The following is an 18,492-nucleotide window of genomic DNA, read 5'->3' as shown; positions in this document are numbered from 1 at the left end:
GGCATAGTGGTTAAGAGCCGCAGCCTCTAATCTGGAGAACTGGGTTTGATTCCCCAGTCCTCTGGCTGGGTGATCTTGGGCCAATCACAGTTCTCTTCCCTCTGTTCTCACAGAGCAGTTCTCTCAGAGCTCTCTCTGCCCCACCTCTCTCACAGAGTGTCTGTTGTTGGGAGAGGAAGGGAAAGGAGTTTGTAAGGCGTTTCAGGTAGTGAAAAGCGGGGTATGAAACACCAGACTTTGGGCCAGTAACTCTCTCTATCTCTCTCTCTCTCTCCCCGTGACTCTACCTCACAGGGATGTTGTGAAAATGAAATGGAGGCGAGGCGGTAGATGTATGCAACTTTGGGTCCCCACGTCTGAGAATGGTGGGCTTTAAAGGGTGTAAAGAAATAAATGAGACATTCCCGCCAAAAGAGCAAAACAGAACCAAAACTGGGGCACATGTTTGTCTAAGGTCTGAGACCAGGAAGTAGACTGGTCCTGATAAACAGGAGAGCAAAACATTGTTTATTTTAAAACTCGTATCTCCACAGACCCGTTCGTGAATCTTTGAGTAAAGAAAATCCTGAAGCATCTTTTAAAGCAGACAGAATGTTATTCCCGCATTCACTGTGGTGGATGGACAGCCCCCCCCCTTCTTCAGAAGCAGTGAACGGATCTTCTCGATATTTGACCTATTTCAAGTCAAAGGAGGTGCCTAAGGAGGTGGTGAGCTCCCCCTCACTGGCAGTCTTCAAGCAAAGGTTGGATACACACTTTTCTTGGATGCTTTAGGATGCTTAGGGCTGATCCTGCGCTGAGCAGGGGGTTGGACTAGATGGCCTCTGTGGCCCCTTCCAACTCTAGGATTCTGTGATTCTAAGTGTTGGAAGCCAAGCAGGGTCAGCCCTGGGTGGTCCTGGGATGGGAGAGCACCCAGAAGTCCAGGGCAGGCCAAGCAGAGGCTCTTCGACTGAGCCAGCGACCGGCCCCTAAATGCAGATGCCAACCTCCAGGTGGGACCTGAGGATCCCTGGTTGGAAACCTCATCTCCAGGGAACAAAGATCAGTTCTCCAGGAGAATATGGGAGGGTGGGCTTCATGACACTCCACTCCCTGCCCTGAATCTGACCCACTCTTGGCTCCATCGCCCCAAATCCCCAGGTATTTCTCTACCTAGAGCTGGCAACCTTAGCTGTGACGTCCCAAATTCAGGACTTGAGGTCTGCTGGAGATAGGGCCTAGCTAGGGTTGCCAGCCTCCAGGTAAGACCTGGAGATCTCCCAGAATTGCAATCGATCTCCAGGGGGCAGAGATCAGTTCCCCTGGAGAAAGCAAAAAGGCTGCTTTGGAGGGGGGGGGTGTTCCTAGCATTGCGCTCACCGGGATCCCTCTCCGGCCCCAATCCCGGCCTCCCCCCACCCCCAAATCCCCAGGTACTTCCCAACCAAGACCTGGCAACCCCTAACCTCTCCAGCACGCCCTCTCTCCCGACCCCCCAACTTGTCCCTCCCAGGCGCCGCGATCGCCAACTCAGGCCGGCAGCGGCTCCCCGGGGATCTCAGGCCGGGGCCATTCACCTGGGCGGGGGAGGGGGGTAGAAAGGGGTTGGGACCCTCCCCCTCTAGCACGCAACTCCCCAGCCGGCCTTTCCCCGCTCGCCCCCCCCCTCTTTGCAAGGTTGGGGGGCGGAGGGCGGGGCGGAGGGCGGGGCGGAGCCCGGGGAAGGGGCTTGGAGCCCCCCGGCCCGCCTCCCTCGCTCGCTTTCTCGTTCTCCCGGCCGGGCTGCAGCGCCGCAAGGGTTAACGCGTGCATCTGGAGCAGGAGGGCGCCCCCCCCCCACCGGCAGGCGGGAGAAGAGGCTGGACCCACCGGAGGGAGGGAGGGGGGTGGGTGCCAGGAGGTAAACAAACAATAAGCCGCCCCCCCCAAAAAAAACCCAGATCCGCCTGGTTCCTCGGCGCCCCCCGCCCCAATTTGGACAGAAGGCTGCTTGGAGGGGAGGGGGGGCAGGACAGACCCCCCCGAGCCCCGCTTGCAAATGGGGTGGGGGGACGGGGGTCGGCGCCGGGGGTGAAGATCCGACCCCACCGACCCCAACAGCAGCCCCCACCCGCCGCCTGCCGCCTGCCGCCGCCGCCGCCGCTCCGCAGTCCGTCCCGATCGGCGTCCCTCCCCGCCGAGGCTCGTCCACACGGGCGCCGGCGCTCCGGATCGAGCGGGAGCCGCGCATTGTCTCGGAGGCAAGGCATGGTGAGGATCGCCGCGGTGGGGAATCGGGGTGGGTGGGGGGGGGGTCTGAGTCGGGGGAGGGGAGGGGGTGGCCTCTCCCCACCCCTCCCGCCGAAAAGTTTCCGGGGTGGGGGGCTCCAGGGGCGCCCTCGATCCCGGGCAGGGGGGCTGCAAGAGGGCCGGCCCCACAGCGGGGCTGCCCGGCGCACAAAGGGCCTTTCCCTCCCCTTCCCTCGGGATCCCCCACCTCTGGCTGGCTGCGGGTGAGGACTGGGCTGGGGTCGCGATCTCCCCCCCCCCCCGTCCCCCGACGACCCTCTTTGCCAGGTGCTGGGGAAGGGCGCCTCTCCCCGTCCCCCCACCTGCCAGGTGACTGGCCAAACCCACAGGGAGGACATGGAGAGCAATGCCGTGTTTGAAAGCCATCTGAAGCCGGCCGTGGGCCCAAGCCCTGGGGCACATGGGTGGCGCGCCACTTAGGCCAGGTCAGGTCAAGGGAACGGCCTGGGGTCCACCAAGTCTGCGTCCGGCCTTTGGGAAGAAGACCCCGTTTCCTTCCTCCGAGATTAAACCCCGGTCTTGGCCCCACAGATCTGTGCTGGTTGTGTGACTGGAATGGTGCGCTTGTGGTTTGGACTCTTCTGAGCATCGGTGACAACCGGATTGTGGGGTTTGAGGTGGGGTAGGGGTAGGCAGGCCGGAGAGAGAGCCGTCTTCTCTGTGGGGTTGAGGGTGTGGGGAGGGGGGGCCAAAGTCCTCTTTCGGTGGACAGGTGACGTGGAACGGTGCCATATCTGAGCCCGACGTCTGGCCCATCTTGCTGCAGGCCGGGAAAATCCAGGGCATTAAATTGTAATCTGATGCAGGGATGGTGACCCGGACCTCAGCCTTTGGGTTGGGAGATTGCTGTATAAATCCCGTCCGTCAACATGGGCACCCTGACGCAGGGACGATACACCCCCCCAAAACTGATTGCCCGAGCAAGTTCACATGTCCGGTTTCTCCGGGTCCTGCAAACTGGTTTGGAAGAGATAAGTCCTGGGAGAGAGTGGCACCGTTGCACATGCATGCGCGCTCACGACCCCTGGTCTGGTAGCACGCTGTGAATCAGCTAGACGTTCCCATGGGTAATGGGGTCATTGAGGGGTAGGAGTTGGGGTCGGGGGTAGGCCAGAAACGGAGGCTTGAAAAGGAGGGGTTGAAAACTGGAAACCTGGAAGCTAAAACCAGGACCGATAGGGTAGCTCTTGGGACGGGAACTTCTGGGTCGTCTCGCCTGCAGGAATGCGGTAATAGAGAGCCCAGCACGAGGAGGTTCGGAGCCCCTCTGTGGGCAGGCTGACCTGAGCCTAGTCTGCACACAATAGATAATGCACTTTCAATGCACTTCAGAAGTAGATTTTCCTGTTCCGCACAGGAAAATCCAGCTGCCAAAGCACATTGAAAGTGCATTATCCTATGTGTGCAGACTAGGCCCTGGTTTTAATTTGGGCAGGCTGACCTGGTTTTTAATTTGGCTGGGCTGCTGGTGAGTCCCTTTCACCCCTTTCTCGTTCGTACCTTAGGGAAGAATCAGTCCTCCTAAAACAGACACCTTAAGGATGGGCCCACTTCCGTGGGCTGAAGCCCTCATGGTCTACCGGAAAGTAAATGTGGTTTCCTAACATGTGGTTGGGGTTACACAGCTGGGAAGTCAGGTTATTACCTCAAAAAAGATGCATAACTTCTTTGTTACAAGGATCTGGTGACCTTTGACGCTTTTGCCAAAGGCTTGCACCTTCGATAAAATGAATCATGGGGACCGTATCGCAGTCCGGAGACCCCAGCATCCGAGGATGACTGGAAGATGATTTTGCATGTCGGGCTCGGTGTGCGTGTCCAAATTCATCCAGTTTGGGCTGAGCGGCTTTCAGACCTGTGTTCCGCTGCTTGCTGGGTCGTTTGTCCTTGCAAGGAAGGGAGGAAGGAAACACTAGGCAGTTGCCTAGCAACTATCCAGCGGTGTTCCCCTTTGGAAACTCAGGAGGGTGAGTTTAAATTGGGAGGTGTGGTGTAGTAGAGCGTGGCTCTCAAATGTACAGGTTGGACATTTATGGATGGGACAAATGGAAAGAATGTGTTGATGATGGGGGAGTTGTGCCTTTTGCAAGTCTTATTTTACTTAGTTTATATCCTGCATTTCTGTTCAAGGGGCACCCAAAGCTGTTTATGTTGATCTCTGCTCCGTCATTTGAGCCACACAACATCCCTGTGAGGTAGGCTAGAGTGGGAGTATGTGATTGGTCCTGGAAACAGAAGAGGGGCGGGTTGTCCAGAGAGATTCTGAACAGCTGGGGGGCTAAGAAGAACCAAAATGCCGTGCCCCCTCTTCTTCACATCCCCGAGGAGAGCGCCCTAGGCCTCATGCTTCAGTGAGCAGCCCGCCTCCTAAGTGTGTCGTGTGGGGTGCGTCCCACCGCCCACCCCTGGCTTTCTTCATGAACTGAGGGCCCTGGTCAAAATCCACATTCCTTTGTCGCTCCTTCCCTTGCGAAAGGTCTCCTGCTGGGTAAGAACAGGGTGGGGCAGAGAGCCAAAATGCCTGGATCTGTGCCCTGGCAAGGGAAAGGAGGTCTGTGGTGGTTGTCTGGGACAGGAAAGAAGAAAAAGAAGAGGAGGAGGAGTTGGTTCTTATATGCCACTTTTCTCTCCCTGGAGGAGTCTCAAAGCGGCTTCCAATCGCCTTCCCTTTCCTCTCCCCACAACAGACACCCTGTGAGGGAGGGGAGGCTGAGAGAGCCCGGCGATTACTGAAGAAGAAGAAGAGTTGGTTCTTATATGCCACTTTTCTCTCCCTGGAGGAGTCTCAAAGCGGCTTACAGACACCTTCCCTTTCCTCTCCCCACAACAGACACCCTGTGAGGGAGGGGAGGCTAAGAGAGCCCTGATATTATTGAAGAAGAAGAAGAAGAGTTGGTTCTTATATGCTGCTTTTCTCTATCCGGAGGAGTCTCAAAGCGGATTACAGTCGCCTTCCCTTTCCTCTCCCCACAACCCTGTGATGTAGGCGAGGCTGAGAGAGCCCTGCTCGGTCAGAACAGTTTTCTCAGTGCCGTGGCAAGCCCAAGGTCCTCCAGCTGGCTGCATGTGGGGGAGCGGGGAATCAAACCCGGCTCGGCAGATTAGACGTCCACACTCCTGACCACTACATCCAGGACTCCTGTCCTCCCAGTGGGGTGTGGGAGGTGCGTAGAGAAGAATTCCCAAAGGCCAACCGGCCCAGGGTTTTTGATTCCTGAGGGGCGGGATGTGTGTGTGTGAAGCGGCACGGAGGAAGATCCTCGGCTTCTCCTCTCTAAGCCGATTTGAAGTCAGGTGACGTGACGGCGTCCTTGTCTTCTCTCCCGCTAACTTTCTAATCCCGACTTCGATGAAGGAGGAATGAGTGGGAGGCGGACAGAGGAGTGGAAATGGAGAAAGTGCTTAACTGTCTGCTGCCCACTCCCCTCTCAGAAGGGAGAACGATGCAGAAAACTCCTCTGGATGGGTCCTTTTTCATTTGACGTAATAGTAGTAGTAGTAGTAGTAGTAGTAGTAGTAATAATAATAATAATAATATAGGCCTCGTTTTCATCCCTCATGGGGACCCAAAGTGGCATCCAGCAGTCGTCATCCCCTTACCCTCATAAGCCTCCTGTAAAATAGATTAGGCCAAGAGTGATTGATTGACTCACCCGAGGTCACCCGGACACTTCTGTGGCGGAACCTGGGTCTTCCAGCACCTATCTGGGCACAACGGGGCTCTCAGCAGTTCTTCCATGCTTTCAGGATCTCAGCACCTGTTTTCTTTCTTTCTTTCTTTCTTTCTTTCTTTCTTTCTTTCTTTCTTTCTTTCTTTCTTTCTTTCTTTCTTTCTTTCTTTCTTTCTTCCTTCCCTCCCTCTCTCCCTCCTTCCTTCCTTCCCTCCCTCCCTCCCTCCCTCCTTCCTTCCCTCATTCCCTCTCTCCTTCCTTCCTTCCTTCCTTCCTTCCTTCCTTCCTTCCTTCCTTCCTTCCTTCCTTCCTTCCTTCCTCCCTCCCTCCCTCCCTCCCTCCCTTCCTTTTTTCCTTCCTTCCTTCCTTCCTTCCTTCCTTCCTTCCTTCCTTCCTTCCTTCCTTCCTTCCCTCTCTCCCTCCCTCTCTCCCTCCCTCCCTCCCTCCCTCCTTCCATCCTTCCTTCCCTCCCTCTCTCCCTCCTTCCTTCCTTCCTTCCCTCCCTCCCTCCTTCCCTCCCTCTCTTCCTCCCTCCCTCCCTCCTTCCTTCCTTCCTTCCTTCCTCCCTCCCTCCCTCCCTCCCTCCCTCCCTCCCTCCCTCCCTTCCTTTTTTCCTTCCTTCCTTCCTTCCTTCCTTCCCTCCCTCCCTCTCTCCCTCCCTCCCTCCCTCCCTCCCTCCTTCCATCCTTCCTTCCCTCCCTCTCTCCCTCCTTCCTTCCTTCCTTCCCTCCCTCCCTCCTTCCCTCCCTCTCTTCCTCCCTCCCTCCCTCCCTCCCTCCTTCCTTCCTTCCTCCCTCCCTCCCTCCCTCCCTCCCTCCCTCCCTCCCTCCCTCCTTCCTTCCTTCCTTCCTTCCTTCCTTCCCATTCCACTCCAATTTCCTCCCTCCCTCCCTCCTCTTGGAAGAATTACTGAGAGGCAAACAGTAATACGGCCATAAGAAATATGTTCTGGGGAGAGCAATAATCCTGCTTTGCAGATGGCTCAGTAGGAGATGTTTCGTAATAAGAAACCATCCGGCAAGTATCGCCAAGCTCCACTCCTGACTGTGAGCCTCACCCTTGAGATCTTTGCCTCCACCACTGAGGTTTTAGTAATATAATGTCAGACGGGATGGGAAAGACCTTGACCTGAGACCCTGGCTCAGTGGCAGAGCCTCCTCTTGTTATGCAGAAGGCCCTAGTTCTATCTCCAGAATCTCCAGCTAAAAGGACAAGGCAGGAGGGGATGGGAAAGACCTTGGCCTGAGACCCTGGCTCAGTGGCAAAGCCTCTGCTTGGCAGGCAGGAGGTCCCAGGTTCAATCCCCAGAATCTCCAGCTAAAAGGACCAGGCAGGAGGGGATGCCAAGGGTAGTGGTCCTTCTTTCCTTGGCCTTAGAGTGGCAAGTGGAAGTTGAAGAACTGGGTGAGGCTAGACAGAGTCCCAAAGACCACCACAGGGCTGTTATCACTGGGACAGGCTCTGATTTTGAGCAGAGCAGGAGAAAATAAGAGAGTAAAGAGCCCGGTTGTGCAAAATGTTCTGATCAGAGCCTCCTGCTGAGGGCCAGAGATGGGAAACAAGAGGCCAGGGAAAGGCCATTTATTCTGGGCCCTGCCTGAGACCTTCGCAGAGACATCTGTCTTGTGCTTCTTGGAAGAAGAAGAAGAAGAAGAAGAAGAAGAAGAAGAAGAAGAAGAAGAAGAAGAAGAGCAGCTGTTTTTCATACCCCCCTTTTCATTACACAAGGGCGTCCCTTCCTCTCCCCGGAACAGACACCCTATGAGGGAGGTGGGGCTGAGAAAGCACTGCTCTTCTGCTTTAGGATGCTTAGGGCTGATCCTGCGTTGAGCAGGGGGTTGGACTAGATGGCCTCTGTGGCCCCTTCCCACTCTATGATTCTATGATTCTCTTCTTCTTTCTTTCTTTATTTATTGGAGGATTTATTAACTGCCCCACTCTGCATCCAGGTTCGAGGCGGTGTACAACATATGTTGAATCGACAGTAATAAAATCCTTACAATGAACGTGTCCAGCCCAGATTGCTGCCAGCGTCAAGGAGGGATGGGAGGTGGTGTAAGGCAGGCCGGTCCCGGACTCAGCCGGGTCTAGCTGGGTCAGTTGCTTTGTTGGTGAGATGACGTCCCCGTTCCCATCTTGGAAAGAGATTAATTCCGGGGAGGAAAAGAAGAAAGGATGATTTTGAGATTATATGAAATAGTTTTAGAATCATAGAATCATAGAGTTGGAAGGGGCCATACAGGCCATCTAGTCCAACCCTCTGCTCTACACAGGATCAGCCCAAAGCATCCTAAAGCATCCAAGAAAAGTGTGCATCCAACCTTTGCTTGAAGACTGCCAGTGGGGGGGAGCTCACCTCCTTAGGCAGCCTATTCCACTGCTCAACTACTCTGACTGTGAAAATTATTTTCCCCTGATATCTAGGCTATATCGTTGTACTTGAAGTTTAAACCCATTACTGCGTGTCCTCTCCTCTGCAGCCAACGGGAACAACATCCTGCCCTCCTCCAAGTGACAACCTTTCAAATACTTAAAGAGGCCTATCATGTCCCCTCTCAACCGTTTTATACCGTACTGAATGGAAGTTCTCAGAACGTAGCTCATGGGGAAAAGGTTATTTAATTGGATGGAAACCCTGATCTGAAAATTTGACAAAGGTAGTGAATAATTGCATTAGAGGATATTCTCTTTCAGAGATGGATTTAATGAGATTTTGTAAAATTATAGCCAACTTGGATTGGATGGAAACTCTCTCCTCCCCGCCACCCTTTCCTTTTCCTTTTTTTCTTGTTTTTGGTCTTATGTATCTTCATTTTTTTGGTATTTTCTTCATTGGCTGGAACACAGGAGGAGGGAAGCCAGGATCATTAAGACAGCCCGCAGCCATGCACCTGGCGGAAGACTGCCGTTTTACAGGCCCTGCGGAACTTTGCTCTGAACTAGCAACCCGTTCCACAAGGTTAGAGCCAGGACCGAAAAGGCCCTGTCTCTCATTGATTTTAGGTGCATGTCTTTGTGGGCAGGGATCAATAACTAATTGGTGTTGGCGTAATGCTATCCAGGGGACAGCATGGAAGCTAGACAGGGTTGGCCTCCAGAGGTTACCAAGGTCATGCAATTGAGTCAGGCAATGGCAAACCAGCTCTGAACATCTCTTGCCTGGAAAAGCTCGCCAGGGGTCACCATGAGGCAGTTGCGGCTACATGTGGGGGGAAAAGGGGACCAGCTTGGATCCCACGTTCCTTGCGGAGTCTGTGTTGGCAGACCCGATGCACCGTTTTGGTACCGTCGTTTGGATTGTTTCCGATTGCTCCTTTTGACTGAATTTGGCAAGTTGCCCGGGGCTTGGGAGGCTGTCGCGTGTGACTCGGATTCTCCACGCTTCTCCTCTAATGGAGGAACGTTCAAAAACGTGACAATCGAGTGCATGAAAAGCTTCCCTTGGTGCTGAAAGAGGCAGCTGTTTGTCTTGAACCGGCACCAAAATCCTTGGAGGGATGGCTGGATGGCTTTTGGATCCATGTCAGATTTTTGTCTCGGAGGCTGGCTGATTCAGAGGAGAGAGAAGTGAGGATTCAGATGTTCAAGAAAGGAGGAACGTGCTTGTACTGACATAGCATCATAGAGTTGGAAGGCACCTCCAGGGTCATCTAGTCCAACCCCCTGCGCTATGCAGGACACTCACAACCCTATCGCTCATCCACTGTCACCTGCCACCCCTTTGAACCTTCACAGAATCACCAGAATCACATGGCACTTCTGTCCACGCCTGGTCATGTGAAAAATCCTTGTCCTCCATCCAAGTCTTGGGAACAGACTTTCCTTCTTTCTAGCCCCGTGGTTCTCAACCTGGCGATCGGGACCCCTTTGGGGGGTCGAACGACCCTTTCACAGGGGTCGCGGCAGGGCAAGCAGCTTGGCAGGAGAGGGGGCGCCATCTACACAACAGCCTTGCCGGGAAGATCCAAGATAAGGATCTGTCCAGCCACTGCTTGAAGTCCACCAGTGTGGGGGAGCTCACCACCTCCTTAGGCAGTCCATTCCATTGCTGAACTACTCTGACAGTGAAAATTTTTTCCCTGCTATGTAGTCATTACCATTCGACACGTAGTTGAATCCCATTCCCTCCGGTCCTCTCCTCTGCTGCGAAAAGGCTCCCTGCCTCCTCCAAGGGACAACCTTTAAAATAGTCGGGGACCGCCTCTGAGGGTGGGAGAGAGCCAGCGGCCCGGCCACAGCAGCTGCACGTAAACTCGTACGTGCAGTTGCCGCGCACGTGTGTTTTCGCCACTAGGTGGCGCTAACGCGCATGCACATAACAGCAGCACATGCGTGTTTTCGCCAGCAGGGGGTGCAAACATGCATGCGTGGCGGCTCTGCGCGTGCGCGTTTCCGTCGCTGGCGTGCCAGCGGCCGTGCCTGCCTCTTCCCCCCCTCTTGCTGGCGGCCCGGTACCATGGCCTTAGTGGCCCGGTGTCGGTCTGCGGACCGGGGGTTGAAGACCCCTGCTTTAAAATACAATTCTGTCCCCTCTCCACCTCTTCTTCTCCAGGCTGAACATTCCCGAGCCCCTCAGCTTCTCCTCATAGGGCTTGGTCCCCAAGCTCCGGATCATATGTGGATCAGCAGGCCAGATAAAAGAAACGGAGGCCTCTAAATTCTCAAAAGCAGGCCCTGGTCAGGGAATGTATTCATCATTTTCAAGCCTGCACCTTCAGCGTCCATATGCTTGTCCTCCAAACCTGTAGGCAGCCCAATACACGGAATATGCTGCATCGCTTCTCGGAAATATCTCTGTATCCCTTTGTTCCTTTCGCACCTAATGCCGGGAAGAATTGGAGGCAAGTTACGCGCTGTGGTGACGCATGGAACCCATCGGCGGCTTGTGACGAAAGCGATACCGTGCAGCTCCTAGCGGACGAAAGACTCGGAAGGTGTCCTGCGAAGAACCTGCCTCTTGCGTTCTCGTGGCGATCGTGATGTCCTCCAAAAATTAAAAATAACCGGAACCTACCCGTTGGGAAGGTGCATTCGATTAGCCAGGGCTGAGGGAGCACCCGGGAGGAATACGCAGGCTGTAATTCTATCATCTTCACCGTCTCTGCCAAACAGGTCGGCTCTGAACCACGCAGGGCAGCAAGAATCACGGAGGTTGTTCGTCTCGCCGTTTCCTCAGTGCCCTGTAGCTTTCGGATGCATTTCCTGGGAGAGAAAAACAAAACACCAGCAAGGAATGGATTTCGTAAAAACCCCAAACGCTCTGCTTTGTTTTGGCACGTCCTGTTTTGTCTTTTTGAGCAGCCGGTAGCCTTTCTTTGGAGCGTATTGTTCCGAAGAGGGAGGGAAGTCTGGGGTCTTCGCCACCCCCCCCCCACACACACACACATACCTTTTTCTTCTGAACCACATCGAAATGACAACCTCTCTGATCCGTCCTTTCAAAGTCGTGCCTGAGCTCAGCTCACCTGCATGTTCCCTGGCCAAGCGAAACATCCCTCCCCCAGATTTGGACTTAACGTTTTCGACTTTCCTTCTGCCCTCTTTTAGAAAGACTCAGGGCGGGCTGCAGCGTTGGTGAAATACAAACATTCTAAAAATATACAAAAAAAATAAAAAATATATATATATATATTTATAACTCGACTTTCCTTCCTCCCTCTCTCAAAAAGACTGCAGCGTCGGTGAAATACAAACATTCTAAAAATATACAAATAATATAATAATAATAATAATAATAATAATAATATTTTTATTTTAAAAAATTAGATTGTTATTTATATCGCCCATCCCTGTAGCCCAGCTCTGGACAGTGTACTCGTATAAATACAGATTAGGAATTAACTTGGATTAAAATAGTTAAATAACAATTAAAATGACAGTAACAAAAGAGCAGCAAAACGGTTTCTGGTTGAAAATTCAGCATCGGCTTTTTTGAAGTCTGGAATCTCCTGCCATTCTCAATCTAACCCTCCCACAACAATGGTAAAATGGATGGGAGGGGTTTGGGGGGGGGCTGATAGATGTTAAATGTTCACATTTTGAGCGGCTCCGACCAGAAGCCTGGCGGAAGAGCTCCACCTTGCAGGCCCCGCAGAACTGTGCCAGTTCCAGCAGAGCTCTCAGTTCTTCTGGGAGCTCATTCAGCCAGATAGGGGCCAGGATGGAAAATATCCTGGCCCTGGGTGAGGCCAGATGTATCTCCTTGGGCCCAGGGACCACCTATTGGTTGGTATCTCACTGAAGAGTTTAGCCTGGTGTCTACAGGCAGAGTAGTCCATCGTTTGGTGTGACTGTAGGCCTCTAACACTAGGGGTAGTCAAACTGCGGCCCTCCAGATGTCCATGGACTACAATTCCCAGAAGCCCCTGCCAGCATTTGCTGGCAGGGGCTCCTGGGAATTGTAGTCCATGGACATCTGGAGGGCCGCAGTTTGACTACCCCTGAACCGTAGGCCTGGCGGAACAGCTCTGTTTTATAGGCCTTGCGGAACTGTCTGTGGTCCTGCAGGGCCCTGATCTCTTGTGTCAGAGTGTTCCGCCGGGCCAAGAAAGCCCTTGTTCCTGTTGAGGCCAATTTGAGCTCCCAAGGGCCAGGGAGCCTAAGTAGATTCTGATTACTAGGCCTTTACTTTTCTTCCGACTTTCTCTACCGCCCCTCACTTTTTGGGGGGGGCCCACTCTGCCTCCCAAATTGTCCTTTCTGAAATTCCGATCTCTAGGCCTTCTCCGATGCGTGGCTCCGGTTCAGTCCCTGGCCCTGCAGGACGGAGACGCAACCAAGATGCATCTTGGAATCTGCGGCCTTTTCTGCCCCATCTACCCCTTCTTGCCCCCTTCCTGCCTTGCCCCTCTAGCATCTCGCTGGAGATTGCTTGCGCCTCTCAGCATGTCAGAGGCTTTGCCAGCAGAAAAATCCCTTAATGCATTGTAATGTAAAGCAGATTCTGTAGGAATTCCCTGTTGCAAAACATCACAAGGGGAGCTGCAGGGAGAGCAGAGCGGGCAAAACTCTCCCCCCCCCCCCAAAGCTAGGCAGCAGGCCACAAACCCCCTCCCCTCTTGTGTGCTTTATCTTTTAAAGGAATGTTCCTATTTGCAACATATGTTAAAAGGTTTTCTTTTTAAAACGAAACCCTCATGCCGAAGTGGCTTCTGTACGGCTGGATCACATGCAGCTCCAGAAAGCAGTGCAGGGGAGAATGGGGATAATTTATAAAATATATACCAGGAAAGTGGAGCGAGAGAGCATAAAATCTACCTAGTGGGGGTAGCTGCCACTGGACCAGTGTGTTTTTTATCTGCCCACCCAGTTTATCTCCAGTGGCCAGTTAGAAACACTGGTTTATTAAAGCGCCCTACACCCTTTCATAAAACGTCACTTGGTGGGCACCAGAAAAGGTGTTGGTGGGCACTCTGGTGCCCACGGGCCCCGTGCGGGGTGCTCCTGCCAGAGAGCACAATCCCATAATTCCAAAATTGCTGTTTATTTTTTGGGGGACCTCTTCCCGGTCACTGCAGGTTTGCAACCCTAAGTCCATGCAATCCAGTGTCTTGTTTTCCAGTAGTAGTCAGTAAGTGGGCATGTCCACCTATCAAATTGTGCGTGCATACTGAAGTTTACACCCAGGTGTAATCTGCACGGGGCTTTTTACCCACTTCTAGACTGAATAAATCCCCGCAGTCTACACTGAATTCGATTTCCATTGTGATTTCGGGCGCTTTAAATTTTCCATCTGCAACATGCATGATTGATTCATGGTGACCCTACCTTTCCTCCACAATATCCTGGAGTGGATATAAGCCTCGATATTTGAAAAACCGCCATGAGTAAATGTGTAGATGTCTCCTTTTTGCGAATTAACTTCCTTCTCCGTGCCTCAAGCAGTCTTCCCTGATTGGCCAGGGCATCAGTTCAAAGACTTCCTAGTTTCTGGTTGAAAGGCTTCCCTTAAAGTGACTGTGCTGCAGAAGCCTTAACTTCTCTCAGCAGAGATTTGCCTCTTGTTATTTCCCTCTCCTCCGCTGTCTCCAATCCTCTCCCCCTCCTTGTTGAGGAAAAGAAAGAGACCCTTGCTTGCCTCTCCTCCCCCTCTGAGCTTCCCCAATCAAGTGCAGAATACTTTCTGTTTCAATAAGGGAGGAGGGGAGACCCGAGTTCAAATCAATCTAAATTCAGCTGGAACCACAACGGAAAATACAAGGTAAGTACAGAATCAGCCCCAGAGTTAAACTTGGCTGGTCTTAAAGGCCCCACCAGACTCAGACTTCGTTCCGTTGCTTCAGACCAATATGGCTGCCCATCGGCATCTATTTCAAGGAATGTGTCTGCCCATGAAAGCTCACACCTAGAATTAAACTCTGCCAGTTTTAAAGGTCCCACCAGACTCAGATTTTGTTCTGTTCCTTCAAACCAGCAGGGCTGCCCACCTGATTCTACCTGGAGGAGTGTGCATGCACAGGAAAGCTAAGATGCCAATTAAACTTCTCTGGTCTTAAAGGTTCCCTGGACTCAGATTTTATTCTCCTCCTTCGGACCAACTTGGCTCCCCTCCTGAATCTATCTAAAGAAGTATGCAGGCACATGAAAGCTCATCTCCAGAATTAAACTGTGTCTTCAAGGGGGCCCTGGATTCAGATTTTGTTCTGAATCATAGAATCACAGAATCATAGAGTTTGAAGGGGCCATACAGGCCATCTAGTCCAACCCCCTGCTCAATGCAGGATCAGCCCTAAGCATCCTAAAGCATCCAAGAAAAGTGTGTATCCAACCTTTGCTTGAAGACTGCCAGTGAGGGGGAGCTCACCACCTCCTTAGGCAGCCTATTCCACTGCTGAACTACTCTGACTGTGAAAATTTTTCCTGATATCTGGCCTATATCGTTGTACTTGAGGTTTAAACCCATCACTGCGTGTCCTCTCCTCTGCAGCCAACAGAAACAGCATCCTGCCCTCCTCCAAGTGACAACCTTTCAAATACTTAAAGAGGGCTATCATGTCCCCTCTCAACCTCCTTTTCCCAAGTCCCTCAACCTATCTTCATAGGGCTTGGTCCCTTGGCCCCAGATCATCTTCGTCGCTCTCCTCTGTACCCTTTCAATTTTATCTTCGTCCTTCTTGAAGTGAGTCCTCCAGAACTGCACACAGTACTCCAGGTGTGGTCTGACCAGTGCCGTATACAATGGGACTATGACATCTTGTGATTTTGATGTGATGCCCCTGTTGATACAGCCCAAAATGGCATTCGCCTTTTTTACCGCTGCATCACACTGCCTGCTCATGTTTAGTTTACAATCCACAAGTACCCCAAGGTCTCGTTCACACACAGTGCTACCTAGAAGCGTATCCCCCATCCAGTAGGCATGCTTTTCATTTTTCTGACCCAGATGCAGAACTTTACACTTATCTTTATTAAATTGCATCTTGTTCTCATTTGCCCATTTTTCCATTGTGTTCAGATCTCGTTGAACTCTGTCTCTATCTTCCGGAGTATTTGCCAGTCCTCCCAATTTGGTGTCATCTGCAAACTTGATGAGTAGTCCCTCCACCCCCTCATCTAGTCTAGATCATTAATAAATATGTTAAAAAGTACCGGGCCGAGCACCGAGCCCTGAGGTACCCCGCTACTCACCTCCCTCCTGTCTGATGAAACACCATTGACAACAACTCTTTGAGTGCGGTTCTCTAACCAATTCCCTACCCACTTAACTATTCTGCTGCAAGTTCAGACCCTGAATCTGGTGCCCGCCATAGAATTGCTTCTGCTCTAAAGTCTGTAAAAGGAAATTTCTTGACTCTTGGTGGTGAAGGGAGATGGACCGCCACAAGGAGGCGCTGGGAGATGAAGGAAGAGGAATGGCAGAGAGGGGTGTGTGTGTGTGTTGTGTACTGTGTGTGTATGTGGCTGGCCTCCTCTGTCATTTTACCTGCAGGGCAGGGAGCCAGGAATGTGCAGTATCTGATCTCATCCCAGCCGAAAGACAAACACACCAGAACAGCACCTAGAGCTGGCCTGAACCATCTGCCCAGGACACAAGGGTGGGAACAGCAAGGCCCAGCTTGGGAGGAGGGGGGGGATTAACCCTTGCTGTGCTGGACATTCCTTGTCATTGTCTTCTTGTTGGTGGGGGGGGGTCAGTGCCTTTGGGCAGGTCAACTTGCAAAGCGCCCGTGTTTTGAAGTGAACCTTGCCTTCTTACCTGGCTGAACCCCGCCTCTGTCTGGATGCTCTGCTACATTTCCCTACTTGGAAATGGGAAAGGCCAAAGTCAAACCCCCTCCCCCAGTGGTTCATGGCACGCCAAGAGTTGCAGGGTCTTGAATGGGCAAGATAGACTTCATTGCAGACTGCAAGAGTGTGCGAGTTGCATAGATTGAAAGTAGAAAACTAGCTTGCTGCATGATAAGTAAATAAACACTAGCTGCACAGGGAACAGACGTGAGCTGGCATCTTTTGGCCTTGACCTGCTACTTTTCTTCTTGCGAGATTTTTTCGTTCAAGGAAAAGGATTGAAATGTGGAATTTGCTGACAGAAGATGTAGTGATGGCCACAGGAGTAAACAGTTTTAAAAGGGGACTAGGTAGATTGCTGGAGGTCTGTTGGGCTGGGCTACTAGATCTGGTGACTGAGGGGAATTTCCACGTTCAGAGGCATTAATCCTTTGAATCCCAGAGCCAGGAGGCAAAATCAGGAGAAGGTCTCAGCCTCTCTGCCCTGCTGTTGTCCCTCCAGAGGAACTGGTTGGCCACTGTGTGAGGCAGGATGCTGGACTGGATGGACCCCTGGTCTGATCCAGCAGGGCTCTTCCTATATTCTTTTGAAGGCTTCAGCCTCTCTGCCGTGTTGTTGGCCCTCCAGAGGAACTGGTTGGCCTCAGTGTGAGACAGGAGGCTGGACTGGATGGACCCTGGTCTGATCCAGCAGGCTTCTTGTAACGTCCGTCCTTTCTTAAAGCAGCCCTCGAAAACTGTATCTCCCCGCGGCTGGCAATGGTACAGCCCCATTCCAAGGCTTCAGGTGTCAAGTAGACCAGGACTGAGATAACATTGGGTGAGGTGGCTTACTTGGGGCTGTACCACTTCAGCCGACATCGTAGGGGCACCCTCTTTGGGTACGTTTCAATGCCCCAATCAGTAATACAGCACTATCCCTATTGCAAAAACAAAAAAACAAATACGGGGTTGTCCTCCACCCTCCGGCGTGGCATATCCGGGCGGGATTTGCCGTGGGAGAACCATCTGAAATATGTCCACGCCTATGGTTTGCATTGGCTCAGTTCAGGCTTCTAGGCCACCCCCAAGCCCTTTAATGAAGCAATCTCAGAGAGAGAGAGAGAGAGAGAGAGAGAGAGAGAGAGAGAGAGAGAGAGAGAGAGAGAGAGAGAGAGAGAATGGTCCCGATCCCCTGAACATGGTCACGAACCAGCCTCCGGTCCCCTGTTGCGCAAAGGGGAGAAACAACCTCTAGACAAGGCTAGCAGAGCATGGACTTATGAATTTGATTTTGCATCTGGGAAGCCTCAAATTGGCCACTGCGCATGGGGGTCGGCCACTGCGCATGGAGGTCAATGTTGGTTGCCAATTGTAGGTCAAGACCCCCGGGAGAGTTGCAGGGGGAGACTTGGGGCAGAAGGCCGCAGAGCCCCTGCAGGGGAACTGTTTTCTGTCCTCCAGAGATCTGCCGTCATTCCAGGAGATTATTCAAACCCCGTGTACATTGGTGCCCCGTGGGGCGTTGTGGCTTTGTGGCTGGCCCGGTGCGCATATTTGGCTCTGTGCACAGTGAGACAGCACACCACAGTGTCTGCGTCACTTCCGTGTGAGTTCGTCGTACCCCGGACCCGCCGTGACTCATTCTGTGTGCTCAGGTAGGACTCACCGGGTTGGATTACTGTGCATCGATTATTAATAATGTGTCCCTTTCTCCTTTGCCTGTGGGGAGGGTGGGGCCGCGCCCCTTCCCTGGTCAAGGACAGCGTGACTTCGATTTGGGGGGTGGGAGGGTGCCAGTAAGTTTGAACATCCAGGGCTCAGGTTTGGATCTGGGATGTGTGAAGGCAAGTGCCTCTGAGCGCGTGCAGAGTGCCCTTTTCCCAGCTGTGTCCAGGATGAATGCACAGAATCGACAAGGTTCGTCATTAAAAACCTCTTCTTCCAAGCCGGGACTCGGAGCAGCATTCCTGGTCCTGCCTTCCCCTGTTTTACCCTTACAACAACCCTGCGAGGTAGGCCCTTGTCTGAAACCCTGTTTTAGTATGCTCAGGGTCGCCAGCCTCCAGTTGCAGTCTGGAGATCTTCTAGGATTGCAGTGGAGCTCCAGAGGACCGGAGACCAGTTCCCCTGGAGAAAAAGGCAGCTTCGGCGTTAGATGCTGGCTGAAGCCCCAGCCTGCCTCGAACCCGGTCCTTTGCATTCTCCGCTCCGAAATCTCCCAACTTCCAGGTCAATGGCCACAGGGTCTTCGGAACCTCCCTTCTTGCGACTGACACATGCAAAGGAGGAAGGAGGGAATCTCCGCCTCGGCAGGTGAAGAATTCTCTGCATTGCGAAACGT

At 52.7% G+C, this 18,492-nt stretch overlaps 1 protein-coding gene across 2 annotated transcripts in view; it reads left to right on the top strand.

Moving 5' to 3' along the window:
* Positions 1-1,695: 1,695 nt before the first annotated feature.
* The window catches only part of CCDC120 (coiled-coil domain containing 120), a 38,671-nt gene continuing 21,874 nt past the window's right edge, over positions 1,696-18,492 (top strand). The window contains exon 1 of one of the 2 annotated variants that reach the window (XM_077329478.1): positions 1,696-2,232. The gene's annotated coding sequence lies outside the window, so the exon portion shown is untranslated. Of the gene's footprint in view, positions 2,233-17,319; positions 17,807-18,492 lie in introns of those variants that run through there. The other variant, XM_077329479.1, reaches the window with a different exon arrangement.

The sequence above is a fragment of the Paroedura picta genome, chromosome 3, assembly GCF_049243985.1.
Source record: "Paroedura picta isolate Pp20150507F chromosome 3, Ppicta_v3.0, whole genome shotgun sequence".
Lineage (NCBI taxonomy): Eukaryota > Metazoa > Chordata > Lepidosauria > Squamata > Gekkonidae > Paroedura > Paroedura picta.
Note: the sequence above shows the minus strand (reverse complement) of the source record. Positions and strands in the feature narration are given on the sequence as shown.